Raw genomic sequence first — 21,167 nt, 5'->3', positions numbered from 1 at the left:
GCTTTACAGGGGCCAAACTGGACTTGACTGTGCCCATGTTTTTATTGCACTGAGCCTTTTGATGCCAAGATTGACATCTGTTGGAAGCATGCCCACTTGTGGCATGAATTGTGCCATAAATGATATGGGAATGACTGATCAGCCAGTGTCAGCATGCTGAATAAATTTGATCCTGACACTAGTGGTATGAACCACTGAAAGAATCCCAAACTGATGCCTTGGAGCTCTGATGAATGCCCTTTCCTAAACAGAATTGGCTGAACACAGGTTAAGCAGCAGGAAGGATCCCATTATTTGAAAGTATCACCAACAAAGTAGTTACTGATTAATTTCTCCCAGGTATAACAATGATTCTACAAGTACCTGGAGCATTTCATATTTAATTCAATATGCAAATCTACCAAAAGTGGTGAAACAGGTCCTGAAGGAGTTTTAGGTGACTTTTGACCACTGGAATAAAGAATGTTAATCTGTTTGTTTCTTCCTAGGGTGTGGGTATCTCTATAGATGCTGATATTTATTGTCTATCCTTAATTGATCTGTGAACTGAGGAGACAGTTATTATATGAAGATACAAGGACTGCTGATGTCGGAATCTGGAGCAAACAACAAACTGCTGAAGGAACTCAGCAGGTCGAGCAACATTTGTGGGGGGTGGAGAGATGGCGGGAGGAACTGTGACCATTTTATGGAGACCCTGCATCAGCACTCAATGTTATTTCACCTTTGATGATGCTGAGGAGACTCACAATTACTCTAATTAAATAAAATCTGTACAAACAACTTGAGTTCTAATGCAGGGTCTCGAGCTGAAACGTTGATAATTCCTTTCCCCCTCACAGACACTGATTCACCTGCTGAGTTCCTCCAGCAGTTTGCTTTTTGTTGCAGTTAGGTGTTATACTTTGCTCGTACAATTCCCTTTTAAGAATGTTATGTATTTCCCCTTTAAGATGGTGTATAGTTCTGAACATGCTCAGTATCCAGGGATTAGCAATAAAGAAAGCAGCATGCAGTTGCTCGTGAGTTTGCATCTATTAATCACAGATGCAAGGGCTAATCAGTTATAGATCACACCAGATGAGAATTAAGGCACTGGGAATGCAATTGCTATCATTTTGAACATCGTGTGTCTGAGCTTTTCCTGCAGATTTATGATCCAGTGTGAAGGATTTCTTGCAGCTGTGTGTGCAGTTCATTCAGCCTGGTGTTTAACCCTGCAGCTGCTAAGAAGACTCATAACTACCCTAATTAAACCAAATTTATACAAACAACATCAATAAATAGAAACACTTAATATCATCAGTGCACCCAGACTGTATTTGCATTCTGTTAAAATGGCAATGACCATGCCTGGTGTCATACTATTCAATGTGTATTCCTTAATCCTGTCCCATTGGGGAAAGAGATTTTTCAGTTTGAAGGAACAATGACAGGATTTGGACTCACAGATGACATAAGAGAATAAGCCCTTCTGTTACACTCTGGTGGTGAAGAATTACAAGGTATTTACAAAACATTATCACCTGTGATTAAAGACTATGTAGAAGCAAAATCTCCAGTGACTGCATATTTCACTCAAAGGAAGATGTGGTATTTAAGATAATTAAGATGACATGGCATGGCTGTGAATGGTATCAAAAGAGAAACTAAATGCCAGGACAAAATTTTTCACTTAAACCTGTCAACAGGGAACAATTGCAGTCAACAGTGAGATCATGCTGGCACTGCCTCTTCAAAACAGAATTCACTGCTAAGGGAAAGCAATGTAGGTTGTGTGAAAAAAACAATTTGCCAAAGTTGTCCTTCAGGAAACCTAGTGCTTCGAAACTAACACAGGGATCAAGAACAATTCTGATTATTCTGAGTATTCATTTGTTATTCACCACACTCATCAAAGCACTCAGCAGTTAGTCAAGTAAGATTGCAAGGGAGCATTAATGTGTGTGAGCCTCTGACAATATTGGCGCTTAAAGTGAATCACAACAATAATTGTTCAAGGAGATGTCCACATCTTAGATTTGACAGGTGCCAACATTCGGAATGAACTGGAATGTTACCCTGCTCAGCTGCAGATAAATAGAGATGGTCCACTGAACATGAGATCTATGAAAAATCCGTTGATAAATATTTGTCAGACATGATGACCAGTTATGGCGTGTCTAGCATTCTGCTCAAATTACAGCAATCTGGAAGAAATGTGAGCTATGGAATCTCTCATATAGTTTGTATGAATGTTTAGCTGTCCATAAATATTTTTCTGCCATTATGACTATGTGTGCAGGAAGTGTGTCCAGCTGCAGCTCCTGACAGACCACATGACGTATGGATTCACTTTGGAGCATCCGCGATGCTGAGAATGTTGCCGATAGCATGTTTGGTGAGTTGGTCACACGGCAGTTTAAAGGCCTAGGAAAAGATAGGGAATGGGTGACCAACAGGCAGAGCAGTAGCAAGAAGGTAGTGCAGGAGTCCCCAGTGGTCATTTCCCTCCAAAACAGATAAACTACTTTGGATACTGTTAGGGGAGATGACTCATCAGGGAAAGGCAGCAGTAGTCAGGATCATGGCACTGTGGGTGGCTCTGCTGCACAGGAAGGCAGGAAAAAGAGTGGCAGAGCTATAGTGGTAGGGGATTCCATGGTAAGGGGAATAGACAGAAGCTTCTGTGGCCGCAAACAAAACTCCTGGTTGCCTCCCAGGTGCAAGGATCAGGGATGACTCAGAGCGGCTGCAGGGTATTCTGGAAGGGGGAGGGTGAACAGCCAGTTATCATGGTACCAATTGATATAGGGAAAAAGCTGGATGAGGTTCTACAAGCCGAATTTAGGGAGCTAGGAGAAAGATTAAAGGGTAGGACCTCATAGGTAATAATCTCAAGATTACTACCCGTGCCACGTGTGAGTCAGAGTGGGAATAGCAGCATAGTTAGGGTGAATATGTGGCTTGAGCAGTGACGCAGGAGGGAGGGTTTTGGATACTTGAGGCATTGGAACTGGTTCTGGGGGAGATGGGACTAGTACAAACTGAATGGTCTACACCTGGGCAGGACTGGGATCAATGTCCTAGAGGGATTGTTTGCTAGTGCTATTAGGGAGGGTTTAAATTAATATGGCAGGGGGATGGGAATCCATGCAGAAAGATAGGGGGAAGCAAAGCAGAGACCAGAGCAAAAGTTAGAAAAAAGGAAAATGAGTTGAGTACAGAAAAGTCAAATGCAAAGGACACAAAGGTTACCACATTCTAAAAGGACAATGAGTGTAAGGGCACTTTATCTGAATGCCCGTAGTATTCAAAATATGGTCAGTTAACTTGTGGCACAAATCAGTACAAAGGGGTATGATATAGTGGCCATTACAGAAATATAGTTGCAGGGTGGAGCTGATTGGGAATTGAATATCCAAGGGTATCAGGTAATATGGATAGACTGGAAGGTAAGGGAGGTGGGGTACTTCTCTTAATTAAGAATGAGATCAGGGTGATAATGAGAGATGATACAAGATCTAAGAAGCAGAATGTTGAGTCCATCTGGGTAGAGATTAGGAACAGGAAAGGGAAAAAAAATCACTAGTGGGAGTGTCTATAGGCCACCAAATAAATACATTACAGTGGCACAGGCAATAAACCAAGAAATATTTGATGCATGTTAGAATGGAATGGCAGTTGTCATGGGGGACTTTAACTTCCACATAGATTAGGTGAATCAAGTTGGTTGAGACAGTCTTGAGGAGGACTTTATAGAATGCATCCATGATAGCTTTCTTGAACAGCATGTTATTGAACGTACAAGGGAAAATGCTATCTTAGATCTGGACCTGTGTAATGAGACAGGTAACATTGTAGTTAGGGATCCTCTTGGAAAGAGTGATCATAGTATAATTAAATTTCTCATACAAACGGAGGGTGCAATAGTTCGATCTAAAACCAGTGTATTATGCCTAAACAAAGGAAACTACAACAGGACGAGGGAGGAGTTGGCTAGTGTAGACTGGAAACACAGGTTATATGGTGGGACAGTTGAGGAACAGTGGAAGCCTTTCAAAGAGATTTTTCACTGTGCTCAACGGAAGTATATTCCAGTTAAAAAAAATGGACAGGAAGGATGGGGAGAGCCAGCCTTGGATAACTAGGCATCAAGCTAGAAGCTCATGCATACAAAGTCTCCAAGAATAGTGGGAAACTGGAAGATTGGGAAAACTTTAAAAAGCAACAAAGAACCACTAAACAAGCAATAAGTAAAGGGAAGATAGATTATGAAAGTAAACTAGCACAAAATAAAAAAACAAATAGTAGAAGTTTTTATAATTATATAAAGTGGAAAAGGATGGCTGAAGTGAATGTAGGTCCCTTGGAAGATGAGAAGGGGGAATTAATATTGGATAATGTGGAAATGTCTGAGGCCTTGAATGATTATTTTGTGTCAGTCTTCATGGTGGAGGACCCGCCTAACATGCCAAAGAGAGATGTTATGGATGCGATGGGAGGTGAGGACCTCGGTACAATCACTGTCACTAAAGAGTGTTACGGACTCGGTGAAAGTCCCTTTAAGATAGAGAGAGTGTGTGTGTGTGTGGGGCGTGCTTACGTCAATAGAAGATAAAGGACGTAATGACGTTGTTGAAGAAGAAGAAGAAGAAGGAGAGAGAGAGAGAGAGAAGGGAGAGAGACACCAGCCTGCTAGTGTTCTCTATCAATGGATGAGAAACAATAACTGCATCTGCCACTGAAATCCATGTATGGAAGTTGGAAGTAATCCGGTGGAGTTCACTTTGTTGCTGACCTGTAGAAGGAAACAGGTATTTGTGTGTGGACGACCACGATTCGGATGCTTTTCGGGGTGAGGAAGTCACTACCGAGTAAACACTGGAGTGTCGTTTGGGTTCCATCGTGGAACATTTGGATTTCGTATGTACTCTCTCTATGTTTTTCTACATCTACGTCTTATCTTCTGACAACGGTGGTTGTTGAAGAAGCCCTTGCTCATGTTTCACCTTATGGCTTGCGGAACTGAACTTTAAGAACCATTCCGGAACTGGGAGTTTTGGACTTTGCCACACACACACACGAAGAGTTTAGTTTTGGGGTTAATGTTCGAGGTTTAACATTTTTGAATTCTAACATACTAACATTTTTACTTTTATTTTACATATTATCATAAGTAGTGATTAATAAAATAGTTTTTAACACTGAATCATGCTCAGTGTGTTTCTTTTGTTGCTGGTTCGTGACAAGAGGCAGTGATGAGCAAACTAGTGGACCTAAAGGTAGACATGTCTTATGGTCCTGATGGGAATGCATCCCAAGGTGCTGACAGAAATGGCGGAAGTTATAGTAAAGACGTTTGTGATAATTTACCAATATTCTCTGGACTCTGGGCAGATCCCAGGGGATTGGAAGACAGCGAATGTCATGCCACTGTTTAAAAAAGGATGTAGGCAAAAGGCAGGTAACTATAGGCCAGTTAACGTAACAGCTGTAGTTGGGAAAATGCTTGAAGCTATCATTAAGGAAGAAGTAGTGAGATATCTGGATAGAAGTGGTTCCATCGGGCAGACACAGCATGGATTCAGGAAAGGCAGGTCCTGTTTGACAAAATTACTGGAGGTCTTTGAGGATATAATGAGCATAGCAGATAGAGGGGAACAGGTGGATGTCGTGTACTTGGATTTCCAGAAGGCATTTGATAATGTGCCAAATAAAAGACTTATCCATAAGATAAGGATGCATGGGAGTTGGGGGTAAGGCATTAGCATGGATAGAGGATTGATTAACCAATATAAGTCAGAGAATTGTGATAAATGGGTATTTCTCTGGTTGGTAATCAGTGGTGAGCAGGGTTCCACAGGGCCCGCAACTGTTCACGATGTACATTAACGATTTTGAAGAGGGTATGAGTGTAGCGTATCTAAGTTTGCTAATGACACTAAATTGAATGGAAAAGCAAATTGTGCAGTGGATGTGGAGAGTCTGCAGAGAGATATAGATAGGTTAAGTGAGTGGGCAAAGGTCTGGTAGATGGAGTACCATGTTGGTAAATGCAAGGTCATCCACTTTGGAAGGAAAAATAGAAGATCAGATTATTATTTAAATGGTTAAAGATTGCAGCATGCTGTTGTGCAGAGGGACTTGAGAGTGCTTGTGCATGAATTGCAAAAGGTTGGTTTGCAGGTGCAACAGGTTATCAAGAAGGCAAATGGAATGTTTGCCTTCATTGCTAGAGGGATTGAATTTAAGAGCAGGGAGGTTATTGCTGCAACTGTATAGGCTACTGGTGAGGCTGCACCTGGAGTACTGCATGCAGTTCTGATCTCCTTACTTGAGGAAAGATATACTGGCTTTGGAGGCAGTGCAGAGGAGGTTCACCAGGTTGATTCTGGAGATGAGGGGGTTAGCCTATGAGGAGAGATTTAGTCGCCTGGGACTATACTCACTGGAATTCAGAAAAATGAGAGGGGATCTTATAGAAACAAATAAAATTTTGAAAGGGACTGATAAGATAGAGGCAGGAAGGTTGTTTCCACTGGTAGGTAAGACTAGAACTAGGGGACATAGCCTCAAGATTCAGGGGGAATAGATTTAGGACGGAGATGAGGAGAAACTGCTTTTCCCAGAGAGTAATGAATCTGTGGAATTCTCTGCCCAGGGTAACAGTAGCGGCTACCTCATTAAAAATATTTAAGACACAGATAGATTTTTGCATAGTAGGGGAATTAAGGGTTATGGGGAAAAGGTCTATCTGAGTCCACGGATAGCCAGATCAGCCATGATCTTATTGAATGGCGGTGCAGGCTCAATTGACCAGATGGCCTACTCTTGCTCCTATTTCTTATGTTCTTGTGTTCTTATTATCTACAGATGAGCTTGCGTTGTACCTTATTTATGGATACTTACAATGCTAGTCACCCCATGGAGAGCAATGCCAACATTACCAGCTTGGAATGTGATACTGGCAAAGGGAAAGAATTTTGTTTTGTTGCTTATTTATCATGGGATCTGAACATTTCTGGCAGGATTAGTTTTATTGTCCAACAGCAAGTGGATCCTAAACTGAGGATGCAGTTTAGCGTTGACCATATTTGTGGGTCTGGAGATATATACAGGAGTGTCTGATTAAAGATGCTTACTTATCTCGTTATAACAAGTCGAGTTTGTTGTCATATGCAGGTACAATAACAAATTTGCTTGCAGCAGTATCACAGGCAAATAGGTTCAGACAACACACAGAGCATACATTATACATAAATTATAACAGACAGTAAAAACGAAACACAGAAAGAGGCCACTTGGCTCATTTGGTCTATGCAGGCTCAAAGCAGAACAATCCTAAGAATCCCATTCGCTTCTCCTCTGTGGCACTGCAACTTACCCTTTCTCCCAACCCCCTTTTTAAATTTTCTGTGCCATTTACCCACACCAAGGGGTAACTTACAGCATCCAGTTAAGCTGCCAGCACATTTTTGGGAGGAAACTGGAACTTTGGTCTTGAATTTGGGGTTGAATTTTAGTCTTGCTCCCCAAGGATTTTGAAGGCAAATACAGAAACTGAAATTCATTTAAGTTTTTACCATGGGAAATCTAGCCTGCTTAAATATTGGCTCTAACTTGTAGCTATTGTTGGGTTTTGTCTCCTTGCAAGCTTGTATATTACTCAGAGGAGATAATACTATATAAGATATCCTATAAATAAAACTAAAGCAATGTACAAGTGCCATTCATAAGTTTTATAAGATCTAGTTATATAGATTTAGTTATTTTGAATTATAATCAGAAATTATCAGAAAGACAGAATAGGTGAAATGTTGCACTCTGCTTTTGCACATAAACAAACCGACTTTCAATGAATATTAGTTCAAATTTGACGTGCCTTGAAATGCTAATGCAGCTAAAGGGATGCAAATTGTGGTGGGGGTTTAGAGGGAAGCTGAGAGAGAGTAGCCTCGCATGTGTGTGGTACTGGGAGGCTATCAAAGGCCAGGGTTTGTAGTCTGGGTTTGAGAACAGGAAGCCAGCAAATACGAGCAGGACAATTAGAGGCAGGTGTTGGGGGTGATGAGGAAGTGCTGAGAATGGAATACAGATTTGGGGGAGTCGTTGACAGGCTACTGAGGCTGAGATTAAGAGGGTTGAAGGGAAAGAGCAGGGAGAGAGGCCAGAATAAAGATACAGTATAGGGAAAGGGGAAAATCAGGAAAAGAAGTTGGAATAAAGCTCTGGAGTGGAGGAAAGAGTGAAGATTGGAGACAGTGATAAAAATTTTGGGATTTTGGTAATTCAGCAACTCAGAACAAAATTGCAGGGTCAAGATAGGTGGTGGGGGATGGATGCAGGATGAAGATATTTGGGAGATAAGGGACATCAGGGCCTGAGACTAGAATGAAGTTTTTGGCGGCGGAGGGATGGCAGTGAAGGTGAGAAGAGAGTGGTGTCAGCATGTGAGCACAAGCCAGGAGTTCAGGGCCAGACTAAAACTGCATGGTACTTGGTCTTTGATATGAAACCTTAAATCTGTTTCTCTTCCCACAGATGTGGCTTGACCTGCTGAGTATTTCCATCATTTTCAGATTTTATTTTAGAAATTGGGGGGTTGTTCGGGGTGGTTTCCTTGAAGTGTGTGTGGGAGGCCCAAGGGTATACTTTGCTTTTCTTGCTCTCTGGGTTGGTTGTTGGACAGGGAAGGATGGGGGGGCACAGTAGTGTAGCAGGTCAGCGTAATGCTATTACAGCACCAGGAACCCGCAGAGTCTCAAGTCATAAAGCATAGAACTGGCCCTTCAGCCTACCTAGTCTGTGCTAAGCATCAAGCACCCATTTGTATTTATCCCTTTTTATTCTCCCTACATACCCATCAACTTCGCCCAGATTCTACCACACACCTACACACTAGGGGCAATTTATATTGGCCAATTAACCTACCAACTCACACGTCTTTGGAACGTGTGTGGAAACTGGAGAATCCATGGCAAACCCATGCAGTCACAGAGAGAACATGCAAACGTCACATTGATAGTATCAGAGGTCAGGATTGACCTTGGATCACTGGATCAATGATGTAGCTACTCTATAAGCTGCCCACTGTGCTGCCCAAAGTATTTTAGTATGTTTTTTTTTATTATGATAGCTAAATATTTTTCAAAAATTTCCTAGGTGCTGTTTATGGTATCCATGTTTCCTGCTGGATGTCCAGTGCGGCAAGATAGTGTGACACTATTACAGCGCCAGCGATCGGGGTTCAATTCCCGTCGCTGTCTATAAGGAGTTTATACATTCTCCCCGTGTCTGCGTGGGTTTCCTCTGTGTGCTCCAGTTTCCTCCCACATTCCAATGACGTACGGGTGGGTTAACATGGGTTTAAGAGGGTGGCACAGACCCGTTGGGCCGTAAAGGTCTATTACCATGCTGTATAAATAAAGTTTTAAAAATTTTTTTAGAGATTAGTGTAGCAGATTGGCAGAAAAAGTGAGGAAATTTCTGACCATGAATTCTGGATTAGTATTTCACAGGATTGGACTGCAGAAATCTTGTGGCTTCAGCTGATAAAGTCAAGGTTCAGTGGCTTTGGTATACATCATTGTGGCAGTCAAGAAGATGATGGAAAAGTATCTTGTCCGCATATTTGACAGGGAGTATTCTGAGGTAAATTTTACTATTTGCTGAATCTTCTGAATTGTAGACAGTGAAGGCAAAAGCCTGCACTTGTCAGTTATGAGAACCCTAAGTAACTAATGGCGATCTGACTTGCGGGACTATAAGCATGTCTCTTTGGAGATGAGTTGGTGCCAACGTCTCTGACAATGGAAACCTGGAACTGAGTCAACCATCTGCAGCAGGTCTCCCATATCTCTGATAGAGTTAGTGAAATGGAATATCACTCCATCTGTCATCTCAGCTTCCTCATGCATCACTGTTAAATGTTTTATCACAAGAACTCTGTTACTTTATGAAAAAATAATACAATATGCAAACAGAATCTTCCTTCCTGTGAAATCATTTATCAAATATTTGTTTTTTTAATATTTCAAATTCAAAGCTGCTTCTGTTTTTTTATATTATATGGAGACTTGTTTGACATAGTAACAATCCGTCCTTGCCTAAATTTTTGAAACTTATGAAAATACAGCCTCAGAGTGGGTGTAAGAGAGATGGCAGAGCTCTTCAGAAAACACTTAATTAGGTAATTAAATACATGATGTTATGTCCAAGTGGATAATTAAATGTGGGGTGTAAAGTATTAAACTCAATATTGATTGTCTCTAACATGGGCATTAGGTGAACTATATGTCATCAGCACCAATTTTATTATTGACTTTGGTTCAATTATAATGATTACAAAGCACATATTATATTTGGACAAGGATTTAGAAATTATTACACAACAGTTTCCTGCAAATAAACAATGACAAATTCAAATAATAATGTCAAAATTATCTTTGCCTTCAGGAAAGGAACGTGTTATATCTGCGCATCAGTTCACATGTTTTTCAATCCATCCGTAAATTTGTTAAGGGAAACTCAGTTCAGCTTCAAATACTTGTACCTGGCTGACAACCAACATCCATAATTTGAAATTCATTTCAATAAAGTCTACATTATGTTGTCTTATTTCAAAGTATTCATTTTTTTTCCTTATAAAGCAAATAATAGACATATGTGCTAATAGCAGGGGACAATGAGAATATAATTTGGTGATATTGCTTTTTCAAAAATAGCAGTCCTGCCAGTTCAGTGAAAATTGATTTGAAAAAATAATATTATGAAAGCTACACAAATTGAACAACTTTAAAGCATCTCACAGACTCCTATTGAAGATATGCTGTAAAGAATTCATGGAACATATTCTGTGCTGTTTCATTTTTCCAATTCAGCTAAAGTTGATTTGCAAATATCTGGCAAAAAAAACTGCTCCAAAAATCTCGACTTTTAAATTTAAAATGAGGTGATGGAGCCTAATCCTGAACTGATCTCCAGCTACAAAAACTTTTTTTTTAACTTTAATAATTTTGTTATCCACTTGATTACAGTTGAAAATATCAGTTTGTTGGATGTGGTAAATTGTCTCTGGGACAAGTGGTCTGTTTCAGGCAGTAGTGATGGGTTTATAAAAGGCATCTCTATCCTTTTGAGTGACCAAGGACCAGAAGTTGCTATCAAACTACGTAAAGGTGGCTAACAACTATTCTGCAAAAGTAAACCTCATTATGGTAGATATCATCAACTATATTTATGCCATTATCCATGCTTCTAAGTACTCTCTCTACAAAATATTGCTTCATTGCATGTACTTTTGTGCTCATGAAAGTGAGACTGACAATGAGGGGAACATAAAACTTTTAGAGCAGATGGCTGTCACTCTGAACTGAAAATGTATTGTCAAAGTGAGTTCAATTCTTATTATTGATCCAATTCTTCTTCTTGATAAGAAGCGACATTCTAAGACAGAATAATGCTGAATTATTTCCAAGGTTTCCCGATGAACACTCAGTTTCGGGTTTTATGTCTGTATGATCAGGCATATGACGTTATATTTGGGTGAAAGATTTTTTCGAAGAAGCAATTTATTATGGTCTAAAATCGACCATCTGAGGATTTGAGAAAGTAGATCAATAATAACTTTCAAGGAACTGAATACACACTTGACAAGGAAACAATTTTCAGGGCTAGGGAGAAAGAACACATATGTGAGCCTAATTAGATTATTCTTTCCATGAACCAGCCCAAGAACAATGGATAGAAGGATGTCTTTCTGTGACCTATGATTCTATAATTTTTGGTGCCAGGGAACATTAAAATGGCCCAGAGTAAAGGGAACTTTATTCTGACTCTAGTGGTCTTGTGTGTGACCATATATTCCTAGGTAAGTGATAAATTTTCACAGAAAATACTGATGGTGATTTTACATGCTCAATTGAATACCTGATTTAATTTTTCCACATGATTTCCAATCTATACATGTAATTAGTGAGGGATTCGGATGCTTTCAACTGGATCTTCAGAGTCATGATTTCAAAGTCAAAGTCGAGTTTATTGTCATATGCACAAGTACATGTATGCACAGGTGCAATGAAAAGCTTACTTGCAGCAGCATCGCAACCACATAGCATCATATAAAAAACATTCACATGAAAAACATTAAACATAAATAAAGCACAATTTTTACAATTTTTACAATTAGAACGAAGTCCACTTTAGTGCAAAGTGATCAAAGTGGTCAGTATGTTGCGAAACTCTCGTGATTAGGGTTGTGCCGGTTGGTTCAAGAACCGAGTGGTTGAAGGGAAGTAACTGTTCTTGAACCTGGTGGTGTGGGACTTCAGGCTTCTGTACCTCCTGCCTGATGGTAGCTATGAGAAGATGGCATGGCCTGGACGCAGGGGATTTTTGATGATGGCTGTCGCCTTCTTGAGGCAGCAGCTCCTATAGATACTACCGATGGTTGGGAGGGATGTGTCCGTGATGTATTGGGCAGAGTCCAAGAGTACCAGATAGTGCCAGAGAAAGGCAACACTTTGCTGGCAATTAGCAGCAACATAGTTTCATACTCGAGATTTGACCTTTTAAACCTGATTTGTACATTTGACAAAATAATTAGTGTAATATGTTAAAGTGTTAAAAGAGTTGATTCTGTGCATACTTATGTGAAGATACAGGAGCCTGAGGGCACATACCACCAGGCTCAAGGACAGCTTCTATCCCACTGTAATAAGATTATCAAACAGTTCCCATATATGATGAGATGGACTCTTGACCTCACAATCTACCTTGTTGTGATCTTGCACCTTATTGTCTACCTGCACTGCACTTCCTCTGTAGCTGTGACACTTTGCACTGTTATTGTTTTTACCTATACTACCTCAATGCACTCTGTACTAACTCAATGTAACTGCACTGTGTAATGAATTGACCTGTACGATCGGTATGCCAGACAAGTTTTTCACTGTACCTCAGTACAAGTGACAAAAATAAACCAATACCAGTATTTTAACTTGACTAAACTTAACAAAACAGCGTCCTCTTTTAAAAGTAAAAAATGACAAAATGTTACAAAAAGCAGTGGAAGAACTCAGCAGGCCAAGCAGTATCTGTGACAAAATGCTTATATGCAAAGCATCTATGATGAAATAGCATAAAAAACAATACTCTACAGGCCATCCCCAAGGACCGAAAGGGTTTTGTTCTTATAGACGTCCATAATTCGATTTTGTTTGTAAGTTGGAAGATACATAAAAATCACTCAATGTGGTAACCATAGCTCCACAGTATTACAGTCATAGAGTCATAGCACTCATACAGGCCCTTCAGCCCAACCAGTCCATGCTGACCATGGTGCCTACCCATCTAGTCCCGGTTTCCTGCACTCGGCCCATATCTCTCTAAGTCCCGCTCCTGCATGTATCTATCCAAGTGCTTCTTAAATGATACTATTGTACCTGCCTCAACCACTTCCTCTGGCAGCTCGTTACATATCATCCTCTGCGTGAAAAAGTTGCCCCTCAAGTCCCTTTTAAATCCTTCCCTTCTCACCCTAAATCTATGCTCCCTAGTTTTGGACTCCCCTACCCTGGGGAAAAACCTGCTACCATCCACCTTATCTATGGCCCTCATGATTTTATAAACCTCTATAAGATCACCCCTCATTCTCCTATGCTCTAAGGAATAAAGACCTAGCCTGGCCAACCTCTCCCTGTAATTCAGGCCCTCTAGTCCTGGCAACATCCTCATAAATCTTTTCTGCACTCTTTCCAGTTTAACCATGCCTTTCCTACCTAAACTGTACACAGTACTCAAGTGCGGCCTCACCAACAACTTATAGAACTGCAACATGATATCCCAACTGTTGTACTCGGTGTCCTGACTGATGAAGGCCAGTGTACTAAATGCCTTTTTCACAACCCTGTCTACCCATGATGCCGCTTTCTATGAACTATGCACTTGTACTCGTAGGTCCTTCTGTTTCATTACACTCCCTAGTCCCTTACCATTCATAGTATAAGTCCTATGCTGGTTTGACTTTCCAAAATGAATCTTCTTACACTTATCTGTATTGAAATCCATTTGCCACTCCTTAGCCCACTTCTGTAACCGGTCAAGATCCCCCTGTAATCTACAATAACCTTCTTCACTATCAACAACGCCTCCTAATTTCATGTCATCTGCAAATTTACTGATTAAACCTTGTGCATTCACACCCAAATCATTTATATAAATAACAAATAACAACGGTCGCAACACAACCCCTGTGGCACATTAGTCCCTGGCCTCCATTCTGAGAAACAACCTTCAACCACCACCCTCTTCTTCCTACTTCCAAGCCAATTTTGAATCCACCTAACTAGCTCTCCCTGGATTCCATGGGACCTAAGCTTCCAGACCAACCTATCATGTGGGACCTTGTCGAAGTCCAAATGGACAACATTCACTTCCCTACCATCATCTACCTTTTCGGTTACCTCTTCAAAAAACTCTCAAAGGTTCATAAAGCATGACTTTCCATGCACAAAGCCATGCTAACTCCCCCTAATCAGACTATGTCTATCCAAATGCTGGTAGATCCTGTCCTTCAGAATTCCCTCCAGTAACTTCCTCACTACTGCTGTAAGGTTAACAGGCTTGTAGTTCCCTGGCTTGTCCTTGTTAGCTTTCTTAAACAACAGAACAGCTTTAGCCACTTTCCAATCTTCAGAAACTTCACCAGTGGCTAACGATGAAGCAAAAATCTTCACAAGGGACTCTGCAATTTCTTCTCTAGCCTCCCACAAAGTCCGAGGATGCACTTAGTCAGGCCCTGGGGATTTATCCACCTTAATGTGCTGTAAGGCTGCAAATACCTCCTCCCTGGTAATATGAATATCCTCAAAAACATCTCCAGTAGTTTCCCTTATCTCTTGAGCAACTGTGATTTTCTCCTTGGTAAACACAAAGGAGAAATATTCATTAAAATTCCCACTCATCTCCTGTGGCTCAAGACATAGCAGTTCTGCTGATCTCTAAGGGGACTTACTCTCTCCTTAGCTAGCCTTTTACCCTTAATATAGCTATAGAACCTCTTGGGATTTTCCTTAACCTTACCTGCCAGATCCATCTCATACCCTCTCTTTTCCCTCCTGGTTTTCCTTTCACGAGTATTCTTAATCTTTTTATAGTCATCAAGGGATTCACTCGTCCCCGACCTCCTAAACCCAATGTGTGCTTCCTTCTTTTTCTTGACCAGAGCCTCAATATCTCTTGTCAGCCAAAGTTCCTTAAACTTGCCAGGTTTACCCTTCACCCTGACAGGAACATGCTGCTCCTGGACTCTTGATGTCACACTCTTAAAAGCCTCCCACTTGCCTTTCATTCCTTTCCCTTCAAACAGGCTCACCCAATAACATCCTGTCTAATTCCTCCAAATTTAGACCGGCTTCTGTTTAGGATCCTAACCTGTGGACCTGTCCTATCCTTTTCCATCACTATCTTAACCTTAAAATAGAATTATGGTCACTAGAGCCAAAGTGTTCCCTGATTGCCACTTCAGTTACCTGGCCTACCTCGTTCCCTAAGAGGTGGTCCAGTATTGCAGCCTCCCAAGTAGGGGCCTCCATATATTGACTCAGGAAACTTTCCTGAATGCATTTCACAAATTCCACCACATCCAGGTCTTTAACAGTCCGGTTAGTCCAGTCAATACCAGGGATATTAAAATCTCCCACTAATACAACCCTATTATTCTTACAACTATTAGCAATTTCTCTATACTCCTGCTCCTTAAGTTCCCACTGACAATTGATGGGTCTTTAATACAGCCCCACTAGAGTGACCCTCCCCTTCTTGTTTCTGAATTCTACACATATGGCCTCATTGGACAATCCCCCAAGAATATCATCTCTAAACACTGCTGTTAAATCCTCCCTTATCAAAAAGGCAACACCTGCTCCTCACTTACCTGTACCCCGTTACACCTGTAGCATCTGTATCCTGGAATATTGAGCTGCCAGTCTTGCTCTTCTCTCAGCTATGATTCTGTTATGGCTGTAACATCCCAGTCCTCAGAGTCCATCCATGCACTGAATTCATCCACCTTACCTGTTAAACCTCGCGCATTGAAATGAATGGCATCAAAAGCACATAACACTGTAGTGAAAGAACAAACACTAAAAGTGGAGAGAGAGAGAAAATTAGTTCTGCTGTTCATAGGAACAAATGTAAGTATATCACACTTCTGAATTTAATAATATTAAAGGAGCTCACTCCTATGTAGAGGTGTCCATAAATTAGGTGTCCCTAACTCGTGGATGGCCTGTAATTCTACCTGTGTTCCAGCACTTCACTGGCAGCCAGGTGGCCTCAGATGACCAGGAACAGCAACAAAAGAAAAGAAATCATAAGAAAGAAAGATAAGATATCTTTATTAATCATATGTACATCGAAACACACAGTGAAATGCAAATTTGCACAGAGCGTTCTGGGGGCAGCCCGCAAGTGTCATCATGCTTCCAACAGCAACATAGCATGCCCACAACTTCCTAACCCGCACGTCTTTGGAATATGGGAGGAAACTGGAGCACCTGGAAGAAACCCACGCAGTCACGGGGAGAACGTACAAACTCCTTACACACAGCGGCCGGACTTGAACCCAGGTTGCTGGCGCTGTAATAGCATTACTCTAAGCGCTACACTACCGTGCCTGCTCCGCATGGATGTTTGACTTTATTCACAAGATTCAGGTAAATGCAGTTAAAAATAACAACCTTCCAATAAAGATCATTCACAACCAGTTTGGGCTTGATAGGGACCCAGGCCTAGACATCAACTGCCTACTTGGTTTGCCTATTATTCAAAATGCTGGATCTTATACTTAATATAATCACTTTTAAAAGTATTATTCTTTCCATCCATAATTTTTGTCAGAAGAATTAATCCCCACTTTAGATCTGCCTGACCTTCATTTCTGTGTTGACAGCTGTGTGGTTTGTAGGCCTCAGAGGATGGATTGGAAATCACTCAGGCATGACTCCTGAAATTTTCCTTCCATGTTGTAGGAATGCACTGTTCCCTTCCTACTTGAACATTGTCAGATCAAGAATTGCATGGAACAGGAAAATGTGATTAATGCCCTGTCTCATTTTTATTTTATAATGGGAATTTGCAAGAAAGTTGATATCTTGAAAGCATGATCTGAAATGGGCAGAAGGATCCCTTTCAATCAAAGTTGTTTTGTGCTGCTCTCTGATGGAAATACAAGGAGACTGATGCTCGTGACTTCTAGTATTCCATGCCTCCACACTAATGTTTATAGAAAGTCTGTGATCAGTGTGGTGACTGCTTAAAATGTCCCTGCCAATCCACCTATAGTATACAACACTTTGCAAAAGCGCATCACAGACATCTGTACCTGAGTGTTAAAGGAAAAGAACTTAAATGTAATGTAAATAAGCTCCTTGAGTGTGGGATTGTTGGCTCCTTTTAAAGACTCCCAAAGGAACATCAGGCTAAATAGCCACAACTTTGATTCTAGTTGCAGAATGAAGGCAAATATATCAGGAGAAATATAGCAAGTAAAAAATAATAATTTGGATTATTAAGGAACCAGACAGGTCAGGTGACAGAAGTATGTGTAGGTGAACATTTTGGGTCCAGTGACCATAATGTCATTAGTTTCAAGTTAATTATGGATAAGGATAGGTCTGGTCCTCAAGTTGAGTTTCTAAATTGGAGAAAGGACAATTTTGTGGAAATGAGAAAGTATCTAGTAAGAGTGGATTGGGATAAGTTGTTTTCTGGCAAGGATGTGTTCAGTGAGTGGAAGGCCTTCAAAAACGAAATTTTGAGAGTGCAGAGTTTGCATGTTCCTGCCAGGATTAAAGGCAAAGTTAACAAGCATAGGGAACCTTGGTTTTCAAGGGATATTGGCGATCTGGTTAAGAAAAAGAGAGAGGTGTATAGCAGGTATAGGTAACTAGGAACAAATGAGGTACTTGAAGAGTATAGAAAAAGTAAGAAAATACTAAAGAAGGAAATCAGGAAGGCAAAAAGGAGACATGAGTTTGCTCTGGTAGATAATGTGAAGGTAAACCTGAAGGGTTTCTACAAGTATATTAAGAGTAAAAGGATAGTAAGGGACAAAATTGCTCCCCTAGAAGATCAGAGTGGTTGGCTAAGTGTGGAGCCTCAGGAGGTGGGGGAGACCTTAAACAGTTTTTTTGCATCAGTATTTACAAAGGAAACTGGCATATGGAAGGAAGGGAAACAAGCAGTAGTGTCATGGAACATATAGAGATTAAAGAGGAGGAGGTGCTTGCTGCCTTACAGCGAATAAAAGTAGATAAATCTCCTGGGCCTGACATGATATCTCCTCAGACCTTGAGAGACACTAGTGTAGAAATTGCAGAGGTCCTGGCAGATATATTTAAAATGTCCTTAGCCACAGGTGTGGTGCCGGAGGACTGGAGGGTAGCTCATGTTGTTCCATTGTTTAAAAAAGGCTCTAAAAGTAAACCAGGTAATTACTGGCCAGTGAGCCTGACATCAGTAGTAGGTAAATTATTGGAAGGTGTTCTGAGAGATCGGGTATATAAGTATTTGGACAGCCAAGGGCTGATTAAGGATAGTCAGCATGGCTTTGTGCATGGTAGATCGTGTTTAACAAATCTTGTAGAGTTTTTTGAGGGAGTAGATGAAGGAAAGGCTGTCGATGTTGTCTACGTGGACTTTAGTAAGGCCTTTGACAAGGTCCCACATGGGAGGTTAGTTCAGAAGGTTCAGACATTAGGTATTCATGGAGAGGTTGTAAACTGGATTTGAAATTGGCTGTGTGGGAGAAGACAGAGTGGTAGTGGATGATTGTTTCTCAGACTGGAGGCCTGTGACTAGTGGTGTGCCTCAGGGATCTGTGCTGGGTCCATTGTTGTTTGTTGTCTATATCAATGATCTAGATGATAATGTGGTAAATTGGATCAGTGAGTTTGCTGATGATACTAAGTTTGGAGGCATTTTGGACAGCGAGGAAGACTTTCAAAGCTTGCCGAGGGATCTGGACCAACTGGAAAAATGGGCCAGAAAATGGCAGATGGAAGTTAATGCAGACAAGTGTGAGGTGTTGCATTTTGGAAGGACAAATCAAGGTAGGACATACACAGTAAATGGTAGGGCACTGAGGAGTGCGGAGGAACAAAGGGATCTGGGAGTTCAGATACATAATTCCCTGAAAGTGGTGTCACAGGTAGACAGGGTTGTAAAGGAGGCTTTTGGAATCCTGGCATTCATACTGAGTATAGGAGTTGGAATGTTATGGTGAGGTTGTATAAGATATCAGTGAGGCCAAATTTGGAGTATTGTGTGCAGTTCTGGTCACCTAACTACAGGAAGGATATCAGTAAGATTGAAAGAGTGCAGAGGAGATTTACTAGAATGTTGCCGGGTCTTCAGGAGTTGAATTACAGGGAAAGATTGAACAGGTTAAGTCTTTATTCCTTGGAGCGCAGAAGAATGATGGGAGATTTGATAGAGGCTTACAAAACTATGAGGGGTATAGACAGAGTAAATGCAAGCAGGGTCTTTCCACCTAGATTAGGAGAGATAAGTATGAGAGGACATAGCTTTAGGGTGAAAGGGGAAAGATTTAGGGGGAACATTGGGGGAACTTCTTCACTCAGAGAGTGGTAGGAGTGTGGAACGAGTTGCCATCTGACGTTGTAAATGCGGGCTCACTCTTAAGTTTTAAGAATAAATTGGATAGATACATGGATGGGAGAGGTCTGGAGGGTTATGGACTGGGTGCAGGTCAATGGGACTAGAGGAATAAAGTTTCGGCACAGACTAGAAGGGCCAAATGGCCTGTTTTTCTGTGCTGTAGTGTTCTATGGTTCTATGGATAAAAATAATACACGAAAGAATTCTGATTTACCATTCATTTGTTGGGCAACTGGTAATCCTGAAGATCAGGTCCTGAAGAAGAGTCCTGACCCGAAACATTGACCACCTGTTTTTCTCCACAGATACTGCCTGGCCTGCTGAGTTCCTCCAGCGTCAGTGTGGTTTTCATCTAGATTCCAGCATCTGCAGTCCTTTGTTTCTCTTATCCTTCCCATATTCCTATCAATCTCCCCCAGGTTCCACCGCTCACTTACACATTCAGGACAATTTATAGTGGCCAGTTAACCTACCAACCTGCAGGTCTTTGCGATAAAAACAGAAACTGCTGGAAAAACTCAGCAGATCAGGAAGCATCAGTGGTCTATTCTGATGAAGAATCACAGACCTAAAACTGTTGACTATTTCTCCTTCCATAGGTGCCGCTTGACCTGCTCAGTTTTTCCAGCATTTTCTGTTTTTGTTTCAGATTTCCAGCATCTATGTTTTTTTTTGATAATCATTTATTGCTTGTCTTTGCTATGTGAGAGGAAGCTGGAGCACCAAGGTGAATCTGACACGGAAAGACATGAAAACTATACATAAACAGCCCTGGAGGTCAGGTTTGAATTTGGGTCACCAGAGCTGTGAGGCTACAGCTCAACTAATGCCGTCACATTACTCACATTTCCCTTTTCCAGGATATCCACAAAAGGCTTGATGAAATGGCAAAGCAGTATTAGATTTATGGGCTTCCTGTTGAAGGGATAGAATACTTCAAGCTCCTAGTGGATATTCTCATACAAATAATGTATTTCATCCAACAGTTCAGAAGGCTGAAGTCCTTCAATATCTGCACCCAAGGGAGGATAATGGGAAAACAAATTTCAACAGCAGTATGCAAACAATGATGCTTGACTAGATTTAATTTCCGTCAATCTGCCATTATTCAGCTAACCACAGATTTTTTTAACAGCTATGGATTCTATTCAAGATTTTTTTTAGTGTGAATGGCAGAACAATATTGAATTTGCTTGCAGTAATGTCTTGAGTTAATCCATGAAATTGTTTTCAAATTTATGGAATTATTCTCCGTTAGATTCAAGTTCATGGATAAATTCCTGGACCTTTCAAAATATTTAAAAAATCGTTTTGATGAATTTTACATCATTCATTCATTAACATATGTTCCCCTCGTGTCTGCATATAAAATTATTTTGATAATTATTCATATCACAATTCATAGTATTGTCCTTTTCTTAACTGCTTTTAAAAATACTTCAAAACTAATTACATCGGATCTTGATTCTGCACAATCTCATTATAAAAATTTTGACCCATCTAAG

This window comes from Pristis pectinata, chromosome 1, assembly GCF_009764475.1.
Source record: "Pristis pectinata isolate sPriPec2 chromosome 1, sPriPec2.1.pri, whole genome shotgun sequence".
NCBI lineage: Eukaryota > Metazoa > Chordata > Chondrichthyes > Rhinopristiformes > Pristidae > Pristis > Pristis pectinata.
The sequence above is the reverse complement of the archived record's forward strand: the minus strand, read 5'-3'. Positions refer to the sequence as shown.